General features: G+C 34.7%; 1 pseudogene; it reads left to right on the forward strand.

Moving 5' to 3' along the window:
- The first annotated feature begins 10,428 nt into the window (after nucleotides 1-10,428).
- LOC118928667 (ankyrin repeat domain-containing protein 26-like) lies at nucleotides 10,429-13,127 on the forward strand (annotated as a pseudogene).
- Nucleotides 13,128-16,644: the final 3,517 nt, after the last annotated feature.

Here is a 16,644-nt window from a genome sequence, read left to right on the forward strand (position 1 = left end):
CATCAAAATTGGAAAAAGAAGAACAAATGAGGCCTAAAGTCAGCAGAAGGAGGGACATAATAAAGATCAGAGAAGAAATAAACAAAATTGAGAAGAATAAAACAATAGAAAAAATTAATGAAACCAAGAGCTGGTTCTTTGAGAAAATAAACAAAATAGATAAGCCTCTAGCCAGACTTATTAAGAGAAATAGAGAATCAACACACATCAACGGAATCAGAAATGAGAAAGGAAACATCACGACGGACCCAACAGAAAAACAAAGAATTATTAGAGAATACTATTAAAACCTATATGCTAAGAAGCTGGAAAACCTAGAAGTAATGGACAACTTCCTAGAAAAATACAACCTTCCAAGACTGACCAAGGAAGAAACACAAAATCTAAACAAACCAATAACCAGCAAAGAAATTGAAGTGGTAATCAAAAAACTACCCAAGGATAAAACCCCTGGGCCTGATGGATTTACCTCGGAATTTTATCAGACATACGGAGAAGATATAATACCCATTCTCCTTAAAGTTTTCCAAAAAATAGAAGAGGAGGGATTACTCCCAAACTCATTCTATGAAGCCAACATCACCCTAATACTAAAACCAGGCAAAGACCCCACCAAAAAAGAAAATTACAGACCAATATCCCTGATGAATGTAGATGCAAAAATATTCAATAAAATATTAGCAAACCAAATTCAAAAATATATCAAAAGGATCATACACCACGACCAAGTGGGATTCATCCCAGGGATGCAAGGATGGTACAACATTTGAAAATCCATAATCATCATCCACAACATAAAAAGAAAGACAAAAACCACATGATCATCTCTATAGATGCTAAAAAAGAATTCGACAAAATTCAACATCCATTCATGATAAAAACTCTCAGCAAAATGGGTATAGAAGACAAGTTCCTCAACATAATAAAGGCCATATATGATAAACCCAAAGCCAACATCATACTGAACAGCGAGAAGCTGAAAGCTTTTCCTCTGAGATCGGCAACAAGACAGGGATGCCCACTCTCCCCACTGTTATTTACCATAGTACTGGAGGTCCTAGCCATGGCAATTAGACAAAATAAAGAAATACAAGGAATCCAGATTGGTATAGAAGAAGTTAAACTGTCACTATTTGCTGATGACATGATATTGTACTTAAAAAAACCCTAAAGACTCCACTCCAAAACTATTAGAACTGATATCGGAAGACAGCAAAGTTGCGGGATACAAAATTAACACACAGAAATCTGTGGCTTTCCTATACACTAACAATAAGCCAATGGAAAGAGAAATCAGGAAAACAATTCCATTCACAACTGCATCAAAAAGAATAAAATACCTAGGAATGAACCTAACCAAAGAAGTGAAAGACCTATACCCTGGAAACTCTAAACACTCTTAAGAGAGGTTAAAGAAGACACTAAAAAATGGAAACTCATCCCATGTTCCTGGCTAGGAAGAATTAATATCGACAAAATGGCCATCCTGTCCAAAGCAATATACAATCCTTATCAAATTACCAACAACATTCTTCAACGCACTGGAACAAATAGTTCAAAAATTCATATGGAAACACCAAAGACCCCGAATAGCCAAAGCAATCCTAAGAAAGAAGAAGAAAGTGGTGGGGTTCTCACTCCCCAACTTCAATCTCTACTAAAAAGCCATGGTTATCAAGACAATTTGGTACTGGCACAAGAACAGAGCCACAGACCAGTGGACAGTTTAGAGACTCCAGACATTAACCCAAACATATATGGTCAATTAATATTCGATAAAGGAGCTATGGACATGCAATGGGAAAATGACAGTCTCTTCAACAGATGGTGCTGGCAGAACTGGACAGCTACGTGTAAGAGAATGAAACTGGATCACTGTCTAACCCCATACACAAAAGTAAATTCAAAATGGATCAAAGACCTGAATGTAAGTCATGAAACCATAAAACTCTTAGAAAAAACATAGGCAAAAATCTCTTGGATGTGAACATTAGCGACTTCTTCATGAATATATCTCCCTGGGCAAGGAAAACAAAAGCAAAAATGAACAAGTGGGACTATATTAAGCTGAAAAGCTTCTGTACAGCAAAGGACACCATCAATAGAACAAATAGGTACCCTACATTATGGGAGAATATATTCGTAAATGACAGATCCGATAAAGGCTTGACATCCAAAATATATAAAGAGCTCATGCACTTCAACAAACAAAAAGCAAATAATCCAATTAAAAAATGGGCAGAGGAACTGAACAGACAATTCTCCAAAGAAGAAATATAGATGGCCAGCAGACACATGAAAAGATGCTCCACATCGCTAGTTATCAGAGAAATGCAAATTAAAACCACAATGAGACATCACCTCACACCAGTAAGGATGGCCACCATCTAAAAGACAAACAACAACAAATGTTGGTGAGGTTGCGGAAAAAGGGGAACCCTCCTACACTGCTGGTGGAAAGTAAATTAGTTCAACCATTGTGGAAAGCAATATGGAAGTTCCTCAAAATTCTCAAAATAGACTTACCATTTGACCCAGAAATTCCACTTCTAGAAATTTACCCTAAGGATGCAGCACTCCAGTTTGAAAATGACAGATGCACCCCTATGTTTATCGCAGCACTATTTACAATAGCCAAGAAATGGAAGCAACCTAAGTGTCCATCAGTAGATGAATGGCTAAAGAAGATGTGGTACATATATTCAAGAAATATTATTCAGCCATAAGAAGAAAACAAATCCTACCATTTGCAACAACATGGATGGAGCTAGAGGGTATTATGCTCAGTGGAATAAGCCAAGTGGAGAAAGACAAATACCAAATGATTTCACTCATCTGTGGAGTATAAGAGCAAAATTAAAACTGAAGGAACAAAACAGCAGCAGAATCACAGAACCCAGGAATGAACTGATAGTTACCAAAGGGAAAGAGACTGGGGAGAATGGGAAGGTAGGGAGGGATAAGGGCAGGGAAGAAGAAAGGAGGTATTATGATTAGCATGTATAATGTTGGGGGTGGGGGAAAGGGGAGGGCTTTGCAACACAGAGAAGACAAGTAGTGATTCTACAGTGTCTTGCTATGCTGATGGACAGTGACTGTAATGGGGTTTGTTGGGGGGACTTGTGGTAGGGGAGAGCCTAGTAAACATAATTTCTTCAAAAAATAAAAATAAATAAATTTAAAAAAAAAGGTAAGCATACAACAAGAAACCTTGCAGAAGTGGGATAATCTAATTTCCAAAGTTGATACATTCTCTTAACATGTCCAGTTTTCAAGAAGAAAAAAATTATGAGATATGTAAAGAAATAAGAAAGCATAGGAAAGTAAAGGGAAAAAAAATCAGTTAATTTCAGGAAGCCAACATATTGAACTTAGTAGGCAAATACTTTTAATCAGCTATTTGAAATATGTCCCAAGAACCAGAGGAAATGAAGAAATGAAGAATTGTATGAGAATGATGTTTCATCAATTACAGAATATCAATAACTATATATGGAAATTATCTAAAAAGGAACCAAATAGAAATTATGGACCTAAAAAATACAATATATGAGACAAAAAATTCATTATGGAGCTCACCAGCAGATTTGTGCAAGTAGAATTAAAAATGTGCAAAATTAAAAATAGGTCAATTGAAATTATCTCAACTGAGTAACAGAAAATACAGAGAATGAAGATATAGACAACCTCAGAGAAATGTGGGGAATCATTATGTGTACCAACATATGTATAATATCCCATGAGAAGGGAGAAAGTGGCAGAAAAAATACATGAGAAAATAATAACCCAAAACTTGCCAAATTTGATGAAAAACAGTACTATGCACATCCAAAAAGCTCAGCGTATTCCAAGCAGGATATATTCAAGCAGATTCATACCTAGACACACCATAATCAAATCGTTGATCCCAAAAGAGATGGTGGCAAAAGAGGGAATCTTGACAGCAACATGAAAGAAGTAGCTGTTCATGTAAAAGAGAACCTCAATAAGCTTAACAGTTGGTTTCTCAACAGAAAACCTGGAGTCCAGAAGGCAGTGGCTTGACACATTCAACGTGCTGAAAAAAAATACTGACAACAAATAATTCAATATCCATCAAAACTATCATTCAAAACTGAATGAGAAATTATGACATTTTAAGATTAAAATATGAAACAAAACTGACTGAATTTGTCGCTAGAAGACAAATCCTAGCAAAGCCCTTTAAGAACTAAAGATAATCCCTAGGATTAAATGATGGAATGAAAGGATATATGAGTTACCATATAACCCAGCAATTATGTCTCAGAGAACTAAAAAAAAAAAAAAAAAATTGTTCATCCAAAAACATGTCCAAAATGTTCATGACAACTTTATTCATAACAGCTAAAAAGTGGAAATAACTCAAATGTCCATCAACTATTAAACGGAAAAATAAAACATGGTACTCATATAATGGAAACATTATGTATATAACCCTGAAATCAAATTTATATACAAATCACCTCATTCATTTCTGTTTTAACAGATAACTATTTTTCTTGAGTTAAGAGTTGAATACAAGAACTCAATATCATATTTTCTTACTAGGATTACAGAAGTCTTTATAGAGATAGAGATTATATAATCAGTGCACTTAAATTTCTATACATACTTCTGCTTTATTTGCTAGTAAGTATGCTTTTAAGTTTGTGAATTAAGCAAATACAGACATGTGTTTTTCATTTTGATTTATTTGAATAATATACTGAGCAAGGTCATTATGGAAAAATTTGGTGTTCATTTGATAGATGTATGTGGTTTTAAAAATAAACTACTACTCCAAGATTAATAAAAATTTCTTCCATGTCAATCTTGTTCTCCATATTTGGACTCATTTATTCACACCTATACTCACATATACTTTCTATACTCACACCCTCAAATATGGTTATATATCACATTTTAATTTAAATTAATATTTGTTTTACATCACTACATTTGTTAATATTTTTCATAGATGAACTGTTTACTGTTCTAAGATTTCCTTTTCATTCTTGGATAATTGATTTTGGAGCTGCTAATTGCCTTGTTTTCATATGTCTATGTTCTCAGTACCAAATTTACCCAAACAGAATTGTAAATCTCTTTAAAATGGTCAACCACATCAGGGAATCTATTATTCCATTTTATAGTCTTGGAGATATCCCTCCAGGAGTCCTCTATTCTTCAGTCCCTGGACATCCTGGTTGTTTTCCAGGCCTGCTAGGAACATGCTAGTTATACCACTGACATCCTATGATATTCCTTCAGCATCATTCTGGAAAATTATTTAACTCCTGTATTTGATCCCTATTTCTGTTGTATTAATCTATATAAGAGTGTGTAAGAAAGAGTGCATGAGAGATAAATATTTTGAGATCTTATAACTCTGAATATGTTTATATTCTACTTACTCTTATTTGTTAATTTATCTGACTTCATTAATTTGTTAGGGCTGACTTTACCAAAGTACCCCAAATTGAGTGGTTTAAATAAGATGAATTTATTGTCTCACCGTTATGAAAGCCAAAAGTCCAAGAAAAGTGTTGGCTGGGTTGGTTCTCTTTGAAGTCTGTGAAGAAGAATGCATTACGTGTCTCTCTCCTAGGTTTTGTGATTTGCTGGCAATCTCTGGTGTGCCTTGGCTTATAGAAACATTTTTTTGATCTCTGCCTTTATAGTCATATAGTATTCTCCCTGTGTCCAAATTTCCCTCTTATAAGAACATCAGTCATATTAGATTAGAGGCCCATCCTACTCCCAATTATGGCCTCACTTCAATTGAACTAGTTACATCTTAACACTTTTTATAATTAAGGTCACATTCTGAGGTATCAGGATCTAGGATTTCAACATCTGAATTGGGGTGACCCAATTCAACCCATATCACAGACTGTGCAGTATTTTGTTTGTAAAAAACTTACCTCTGACAATTGAAGGCTTCTTTTTACCATATCGTATATTTTAGTATTGTTGTTGAAAAGTTTTATGTTATTTTTGGTTCCTAATAACATATGTCAACACAGTTTTCCCTCTCCTTTTTTTCAGAATTTTTTCTTCTTTTTCCTGATGTTCTAAAAATTTCCAGTGAATGTATTGATGTAGGTGTTCATTATTCTAGTAATGAAGTCTCTAAAATCAGCCCGTTCAATCTGCGTATCGGTTAAGGTTCAATGAGAAGCAGAACTGTAGGAGGTATATGCATATAGACACACATACACATATATACACATATAAAGAGATTGTCTAAGATAATGGCTTTTAGTTAAAGTCCAACTGATTAGAGGTTTTATTTACATTTTCAAAATACCTTCATAATAACACCAAGATTAATGCTTTAAATAACTGCTGTTGACTGTGGCGTAGACAAGTTGAATATCAAAAAAGGTATCACAGTCTGTAAACAGAACTCTTTTGGTTTTGAGGAATTTTTTAGAAAAACCCTATAAAGTTTTCATTAACATTTTTTATTCTATTTCTTCCCTTCTGGAACAACTATGAAATAGCTACTGGGAACACTTGGTTTAGTCTCTACTCTTTATAAATTCTATCTTCCATCTTTTGACTTTCTATTCTATTTTTTATATTAGTCTTTCTACTTTATATTTTACTCTCTAGGTAATTTTTTTAAATTTATTTTACTTTAATCCATAATATTTTAATTACTTGTTCTCTAAGTTTTCTTATTGTTTTTGCTGAGGTACAATAGCTCATGTATTCACTCTAAGGTTATCCTGTGTAGATATATCAGTATTTATATTAATATATATGTATAATATATAATATAATATATATACTTTTGTGATATGTGTAGGGATATATACATATTTATATTTATATTTATATCCATACCCATATGTAATTATATTATTCTGCTACCTGTATGGCCTCTTTTCTCACTGATTTTTTTTAAATATAGATTTTGTTCTTTGACTTCCATACTGGAGGATTTTGTTAATAATCTCAGGATGCATGGATTTTGGCTAATATTTAAGGAGGACAGAAAATAGATTAAGACATTAGTGTTTGTACCTAAAAAGAACTTCTACTATTTAATCTCCATCACACCTAATAGCTAGGGATCCTACCATTTCATTGGCAGCCTCCTCTTCCATTGATGTTTTTATTTCTAGTTTGTTTTTCCCTAGGCCAAGTTAATTTTCCTGGGAAAATTCTTCAATCTTCGTCTTGGAGGGATATTAGTCTGGTTAACAATAGTGGGCAGGAGGTCTCCATGTTCACTGTGTAGACTTCCATTTTGTTTGTTTTTATTATAGTGTCTTACTTCTGACCTCTAATATACCTGACCAAGTTCCTAATTTCTCTATTTCAAGGTTTCTAGAAATCAAGTCCATACATTCTAGTGCAGATGGAGGAATTAACTCTTAATGTGGGGAGGGAGAGAGGACAGTAGTGTCTAACCTCTTATCATCAGGATATTTAACCAATTCACCTCTTACAGGTTCACCCCTTCAGTCCCACTTTAAGAAGTACTTGGTGACACTGCAATTGCTGTCTTCCTGGGACTCTGAGACTTGAATTTTTACAACATTCCTATCACTCCCAACCCTATACACCTAGATTTCAGCTTGTTTGCTTTCATAGATTAAGCACTGATAATGTGTTGCTTTCCTTCCTTAAAATATGTTATTTATATTACTCATCTACTTTTTCTTTCCTTAAATTTCCCTTAATCCTGCGTGTTTAGTGCTTTATCTTAATCATATTTTTTCTGGATCTTTAAGCACTGTTAGAAATAAACATTTATGTTTAGTTCTCCAAATTTATCCAGATAAGACATTTATTTGGTTGCATTTACTAATTCTAATCCAATTTCATGAGATTAGTATTTTATTCAGATGTTTATTTTCCTAATTGTTCTGTGTGTGTCATTAGCACAAGACATGAAGTCATCTGCTGATAGAGACTATGTAAGCTGTTTACCATGTCTGCTGACTCCCTGTTCCCATTCAGTTAGGGAGTGGTTCTAAGGGTGCAGCAGAACAGTTCTGAGAAAGTGTACAGCATTGTCTAACTCTTTTCCAGATATTGATGTAACATGGGTGGTTAAATGGTGTAATTTCCACTGCAGAGTTGCTATTGATCTCATCCAGTGAGTCAATGTGTGCTTGGTTTATTCTGAAATCATTTAGACAATTGAGGATGACCAAAGATTTCACAGTTAAAGTCTATCTTTTGGTCTACTAGTAATACACAAAAGAACAATGCTTAGCATTCTATAATTTCTTCATTTAATTGTCAGGACAAGGCAATGGAATTCTCTGATAAGAATCATAAATCAAAATAACTATTGGATGCTGTGTGGTATTCCTCAGTGCTACTCCTCATGCAGTCATGGAAAAGTTGTTAGGAATGAGCTCTCCCACCTATAGTGTGCAGTACTGGGTCAGTCTCCTCATCTCTGGCTTCAATTTCATCTGTAGAATGCAAATAACAATAATAATAATAATAATAATAATAATAGTATCTCCTTCCTGTTGATAAATGATAAAATAATTAAATTATGTATTTGGAACATGGTAAGTCTATTTTATTATTATTATTATTATTATATGAGAAAAGAGTTAAAAAACTGATAGGTAGCTGTAGAAAATTTCAAGACTGGCTATCTTCTGTAGCATTCATTTTTCTGGAAGGACACTATATTTCTGTCTCTTTTGTTATGGCCTTGTCAAGTCTTTCAAATTTCTGAACATTTACCCCACTAATATTGGAAATTCTTCACATAATATGCCAGAGATTATTTTTAGATGAGTTCTTCAAAGGAAGTAAATGTCTCTGGGGGCCATGAAGGAAGGGTGGAAAGATTAAGGGGGAATAGTGGCAATTCCTGTGACTTCTATAGTAACTCCATTTTTTGTTATACTACAGTCCCTTTAAATTGCAGATGCAAAATTGAATGATAGGACAGACAGCATGAAATGTGCTAAGCCAGTTCATACCTCATGGAGCATGCAGCCTATTACTCATGATCTAGAGATCATCATACCTTGTATGTTGCCCATATTCTCTATGCTTATGTTCTTGAAAGCTTTGTTTTATTATTAATGCAAGTAGTGATTTGGTCCAGAAGAACTTAAAGCCAAGACAAGATATATAATAAGCTTAGTGTTTTAAAATGCTTCAGGGTTAAGCAAATGTTCTCAGATCTGATCTCAGTTTATCATCAGTATTTTTTTTTGGGTGAGGGTGTGTGGCATTTTACTCTCAATATCTTTTGATGTGCTTATATCATTTTGTTCTGAGGAAAAATATTCTGATAAGGCATATGTGGTAGAATAATACCGTCCCTACATCAAAAATGTCCACAGCTTAATCTGTGAACCTGTGAGATGTTATTTTGTAAGGCAAAAGGAACTTTACAGATGTGATTAAGTTAGGATCTTGAGATGGGATCATCCTGAATTACATGGGCAGGCCCAACATAAACAAATGGGTCCTTATAAATGAAAGAAAGAGGTACAAGAGTCACTGTGAGAGTAAGGAAGTATGAGAAAGCCTTGACTGGCCACTGGTGGCTTTCAAGACATAGGAAGGGGCCATGAGCCCAGAAAAGCAGGCAGCCTGAAAAAGGCAAGGGTACAAACTTTCCTTCAGAGCCTCCAGGAGGAATGGAGCCCAGCCAACACCTTGGTTTTAGCCCAGGGAATTCCACTTCAGGTGTCTCACCTCCAGAAAGGTCAGATTATAAAACTGTATTGTTTTAGGCATTTAGTTTGTAGCAATTTGTTAGCACAAAAAGAAGAAACTAATGTAGTAAACAATTTTTTTTTAATTTAAACTTTACAAAGACAGGCAAGAAAGGCATTCAAATGTATGAATTACCAAGGTAGCACTCTCATACTATAACACAATGTCTCTAAGTACAGTCTGAATTGGACAGTTTTATTTATTTCTATATGAAAATACAGATTAAGATAAATGTTTTTCTTAAAAACTTACACATAGCAATGTACACTTAACTGGATTTATTCTGTTTGTAAACACTTCTAACCTAGGATAGAACAATTAAATGATGTTATAGATTGTACATAGTATAACACATAGGAACGTGTAGAAACACAGCCCCCAATTAAAGTAAGCCATATTCATGGTTTACACATGATGGATTGTAGAAGCTGATTGACTCAGTGGACCTAGACACTCCATTTTCCCTCATTGCTACTGACTCTGATTATCTTCACAGTCATTCTCTCCTTTGTTTTGGCAACCTCCATTTACTCTATGCCAGCTTTACAATGAGGGCTGGTTTGAGCTATGCTTTGTGTATAAAAAAAGTTGGTTGGGACAAATGGCCAGAATCAGTCCCACAAGCACTCCGCCTGTCCAAGCTTCCCAACGTCCAGAGCACCACACAATGTTGACCTTGCACCACTTTTACTTGCTGTTAGTGAAAACAAACAGCAAATGGTAGAATTTTTAGCAAAGAAAGAAGCAAGTAAACATGCAGCTAATATGATGAAAAGCAATTGTAAAGAGGAAATGGAATCTAAAATTTCTTCTCAAAATTCTCTAAATTCTTCTCCAGGGGAGGGGAGTTCTGGAGAAGACTCTTCAAACAGGCTTTCCAACAAAGCTGGCATTGATGATTCATGGCCTGTGTCAGATGATGAAGGCTTAGAAGTTGATACCAAAGTTAAAGAAGAAAAGAAGCAGCACAAAAGTTGTGCACAAGAGGATCAGGAAATATATATGCTGCTGCTGCTGCTGATGGGTTAACTCAACAAAGAAAAAGGACAAAACTGATAATCAGCAATTTCCTCTTATGCAGAGTGAAGATTCTGATAGTAGTATTCCTGGCTTGCATATGAAGGAAGTAAAGAAAAATGAAAATGACAAATGGACATTAGAAGAATCTGCGACTAAACCAATGTTTGAGAAGGCTAATTCACTAACTGATGATCTACTACAAGTGAATGATGACAGCAGTTCTAGTGAAATAGGTCAGGAGGAAGGAAGACCTGCAAAGGAAACATCTGATGAAAATAAGGTCAAAAAGCAAATTAATTCAATGGATGACCTTGATGACTTAACTCAGTCATCTGAAATAGCTTCAGCGGGCAAGTTGCCTTACTCTAATTATAAGAATTCCATGTTGCTCATTGAACAATTTGGCTTGGAGTGTAAAGATTCCGTGAGCTTACTGAAAATCCAGGGTGCAGTTCTTTCATATGAAAGATTAATAGAACCTAAAAAAGGTCACTGTGAACTACTTAGAGGAAAAGTAAAAAATATGGAACATAAGGTTAATGGATGACACAAGGAGCTATCAGAAAAAAAAGAGATGGCATCACAGTTAGAGCATCAAAAAGTGGAATGGGAACAAAAACTCTTCAGTTTGAGATTTACCTTAATACAAGAAAAAGCAAAGAGAAGAAATGCTGATATGTTGTATGAAAAAACTAGGACGCATTTAAGGAGAAAAGAGGAGCAACACAGTAAAGAAGCTGAAAAGAAACAGCAATTGGAATTAGCTCTTCGAACACTAGACATGGAATTGAGGACTGTAAGAATCAATCTGCATCAGTTTATAGAAGAGCGAAATGACATTCAGAGGCAACTTTCTCAAGAATAGAATGCCAGAATATTACAAGACAGGATTCTGACCAGTCACCTTTGCAAACAAAAGGAGACAGAAATGGCACATACAAAAATGAATTCTGAGGTAGTTATGAGACAACTTCAACAAAAACTAGCTGATACTCTAAAAAAACAATCTATGTCAGAGGCTTCACTGGAGGTTACATTATGTTACCAAATTAATTTAGAAGATGAAACACAGGATTTAAAGAAGAAATTGAGGCAAATCAGAAGTCAATTGGAAGAAGCACAAGGTCAACATGTAGAGGCTGTAAGATGTGCTCAGAAGACACAGGATCACTTGCAAAAGCTTGAAATCAAAAATGACAACTTAAAAGTAATCAAAAAGCAAGTGAACAAAATTGAATAGCTTCAGAAAAACCTTTTAAAAACAAGTTTGTCTCAGGATGAAAAGGAACAGTTAAGGAAATTGACTGAGTTAAAACAATCTCTAGAACACAGTTTGGATCAAGAAGTGAAGAAAAATAGTGAATTAGAAAAAAGAGATTTCTGGACTTAAGAAACTCTAAAAAATGACAAGAAAGAAGTTAAATTAATATAAAAATGGAGAGCTTAGTTTCCATGGAGATTTAAAACCTGATCAAATTGAAGTGGACATTCATATTAATACACTAAAACATAAGATTGATGATCTTACAGCAAAATTGGAAACTTCATCTTCAAAATGTTTACGTCTAGATGCAAGAAATCAAGTTCTTCAACAGGAGCTATTATCTATGAAAGCAATGCAAAAGAAATGTGAAAAACTAGAGAATAATAAAAAGAAGTTGGAACAGACAGTAGTAAACCTCAGGACTCATATAGAAATGAATATGGTAGAACACAGCCAAGTAGAACTGTATAAGCGGGAGTTTGAAGAAAGAGCAAGACAGGAAATAGTAGAAAAATGAAAAGAAGTTGATCTGTTTTTACAGGCACAAGCAGCATCTCAAGAAAAGTTCAGCAGTTGAGAGAAAATAATAATGCTTCAATAAGAAGCCAAATGGAACTCAGAATTAAAGACCTGGAATTTGAGCTCTCCCAAACAAAAACTTCTCCATATTCTAGTAAAACAGAATTGGAAAAATACAAGCAACTCTACCTGAAAGAATTAAAAGTTAGAAATTCATTGGAAAACAAACTAAACATGACTAATGAGAGGCTAACAGAGATGAATGCCAAACTTCTTGAGGAGAACCAGCAGAACATAACTTTACTCAGCACTCTTACTATGAGGCCAGCGCTGGAAACACCTTGCTTTGGAAATCTTACTCCAAGAGAAAACTTAGTGATTCCTACCACAAACCTGTGGACTTAGGATAACATGGAGACGTTCTTTGCCAAGATGCAGTAGGAATTGGAAGAGAATATAACTAGAGAACTTGAAGAAGCTGCTGCTGAATTTGAATCAATCCTGTAGAGTTCCTCCAGTAGGATCTACTGATGTGTCAAATCCAATTCAATATCTACTTTTGAAAACAGCACAGGAATATGCACAGATTTTGAAGAAAAATTATACGATCTGAAAGATAAATGTAAAAATGTATATACTGGTCCGTTTGTATAAATTTTAATACTTTCCCATTAAATGTAGGACATGTGAAAATCTTTATTAAAGGAAAATACTTTCGTATCGTGAAAAAAAAGTTTGTTGGGTGGAGATTAAATTAATCTTATGTGAATTTCTTAATTCACCTCCTTTCTACATCTATGTGCATCCTGCCTCTGCCTCTTGACTTTCATGAAGTCTCGTAGAAATGAGCAACTCTCTTCTTGGCCAAGGTTAGCAGCTCCAACTTCGCACTTGATCCAATTCTCCTTTAGGAACTGGCCATTAATCTCCCTGCTCCTTCTGCTGGCATCTTAATTTTCTTCTTCTTGTCTATTTTCTCTATTCTACTTTCAAATATGACATATTTCCCCACAACCCCACCATCAAAAAATAATTCTGTCTCATTTTATGATGCTACCCTATAAATCTCTTCCTTTTATCATACACTTTTGAAAGAGTAATCTACAACCTCTTTTTCTACTAACGTGTTTGTGTTTTCCATAGATATTACCCAGATTTGTTTTACAAATAAAGGGGATGCTGATTCAGTGACAAATTCACTCTTAAGCAGAACCTGAACTAATTATAAGGATGGTTTAGGTAAAATATATTGAACATAAGCACCTAATTACAAATTCAAAGGTTCCACTGTAGTCTTCACTCTGCTTGAAATATTGGCAGCATTTGACATTATTGATTACATATCATTACCACTTATAAACCTATTCTTTACCATCTAGACAATTGCTAAGCTAGAAGATTGTTGTGATCATTGACTTTTTCCTATTCCCAAAGCCAGTATTCAAGCAATCGCCAGTCCTATTTTATCAAGAAAATAGAAGACATTGTAAATATTTTAGTGGAGAAAATTTAAAACAGAAATTGTTCAAAAAAGGTTGAGGAATCAAAAAAAAAAAGAAAGCAATTTCACTTGGATCAATAAAGTAGGAGCACAAAGGGAAATGGCTTTACAGCATCCAGGAACTCAGTGCAGGTGGTTGGAGTCTGTGCTCCAAGTCGCTTCTGATTCTGCCAACAGAAGCTGAGCAGTCTATGGAAATGTGGAAGTCTGCACCGCCGGCATCACAGTCTGCTCTAGAACTCAGAAGAGGAAAAGAGAGTTATTTCTCCCCTACTGTTTACATCTCCTGCCTGTCACTGGCAGAACAGAAACAGAAACCAGTTATCAAAAAGCTTGAAAAATGTAGTTTGTGGGATTCCTTGCTCCTTCCAATTTAAAAGAGCTCAAATCATTGGGAGAAGTTAGGGAAGCAGAGTCTAGATTGCCTGGAAAAATTGGGGAAGTAAAAGAAAGAAAGATACAGTCACTCAGATTGTTATGGAGAAAAGCATTACTTCTACAGCTTCACACTTTTCTTCTGCTGCTTCCTCACCGCTCTCAGCCTTCACAGAACTGAAGGGAATTGGGGCCTCACTCTGAATGAGGCTTTGGCTCACGGGAATGTTACTGCTGGTTTGATCTTCTATCCAGACCACTCAGAATTTCAGAATTTCTCCATATCAGCCATAAGTGTGTTTTGCTTTCTTATCATTCATGTATTCATAGGAGCAGAACTTTTAATTTCCTATAAGAACTTTTTCACAACCTTGGTGACTGTTGAGCCTAACAGGCCTAGCTTTTGGCCTTTCTAGGCTCTTGACATGCCTTCCTCACTGAGTTGAATTATTTGTAGCTTTGGATTTAATGGGAGAAATGAATGACTCTGTCTTTCACTTGAACATTTAGAGGCCATTGTAGGGTTATTAACTGGCCCGATTTCAATAGTCTTGTGTTTCAGGGGATAGGAAGGCCCGAGGAGAGGGAGAGAGATGGGGAATGCCCAGTGGGTGAGATAGTCAGAGCACACGTGACATTTATCAATAAAGTTTGCCATTTTATATGGGCATGGTTCATAGCTCCCCAAAACAATTACAATAGGAACATCAAAGATCACTGATTATAGACCACCACAACAAATATAATAATGAAAAAGTTTGAAATATTATGAGAATTACCAAAATGTTACACAGAGACACAAAGCGAGCAAATGCTGTTGGAAAACCAGTGGACTTGCTTGATACAGGGTTGCCACAAATTTTCAATTTGTAAAAAACACAATTGTCTGTGAAGTGCAATAAAGCAGAGCACAATAAATTGAGGTATGCCTGTATGCATATGTTCCCATTTCTGAATGGACCATGAAACCATACGCTATTTGTTACTTCATTCTTCCATTTTCTATTCATGTTACTTTTGCCTTCAGCCAGTAGTACTTCATCTGGTTGGGGTATCCTCTGGTGGGTGACAAAACTTTCATTCATTCTGTGAGCCCTTAATGATCTTTGCATGGCAATGCAGGACTGTATAAGTAACTATAAGCTGAAAATTAAAAAACAAAAAAAAAATGTTCTTTAAAGTTGAAAAAATTTCTTTTAAATTTTAAAGAAAATTTAAATTTAAAAACTATCTTTAAAAAATTTAAATGAAAAAAATGTGAAGGTCACAGATGGATGCAACAACTGGAAAAGATGATTATTCTGTAACCTTTAAATTTTTGTCTACATTGGAAACTCTCTTATTATTGGTTATAACTGCACAGGCAACTGAAAACATAGTAAAACTAATATGGACTTAGTACACTGTTAATTAAAAATATTAGAAACACTGAAAATTAAAGTTTTTTTTTTCTTTTTGTAAAATCACACCAAGAATAATTTGAATGGTGCTTGCTTTCTTTATGTCATATAACTTATAACAGGAGTAAGCATCTTTTCTATACATTGGTGAATTGTCATATTTCTTTTTAAATGGTTTCATCTTCCAAAATTTTTGCCTTTGCATTTTCAATTTCATGAAATATTATCTGTACAAGTTCCTTTAATGTGGAAATTCCCCAGGGACATCATCATCCTTTCTATTACTTTCTTCATTTCTATCAATGACTTCACCTTTGTTAGGTTCCACATATTTAGTTTCTCCAGTGGTCAACATTAGAGATTTCATCTATAAAATTCCATTTATGTCCTACTCAAATTTTACTTCCAGCAATATCACTTTTCATCACTTTGTTGAACATTAATCTTTGTTAAAACAATTCCCTCTTTTAATTACCTATTTTTGTCAATTGTCACATAGGTTTATCACTAGATACCAGGAGACAACATAACTACTTTCTTTCTAAGCGTGAACCAAATAAAAGATGCCCAGTGACCCATCATCAGTGGACTTTGAACAAGAAGAGGAATGATTTGTCACTATCATGATGCACACATTATTTATATAGTGATTTGTGGTTTGCAGAGCTGGCAATGAAGACTGTATTTCATACAATTAGTCAAAGTTAAAACACCATGGTACTTGAAATTTGAGCTGTGTTGTTAGGAGACTGGTACTTAACTAAACCATACCAACTAAAATTTGTGCATATTGGAACCACACAAATTGAGAACTATTTGTACATATTGTTTCCACTTGAAGATAGAATGCTGCT

Source organism: Manis pentadactyla, chromosome 5 (genome assembly GCF_030020395.1).
Source record: "Manis pentadactyla isolate mManPen7 chromosome 5, mManPen7.hap1, whole genome shotgun sequence".
Lineage (NCBI taxonomy): Eukaryota > Metazoa > Chordata > Mammalia > Pholidota > Manidae > Manis > Manis pentadactyla.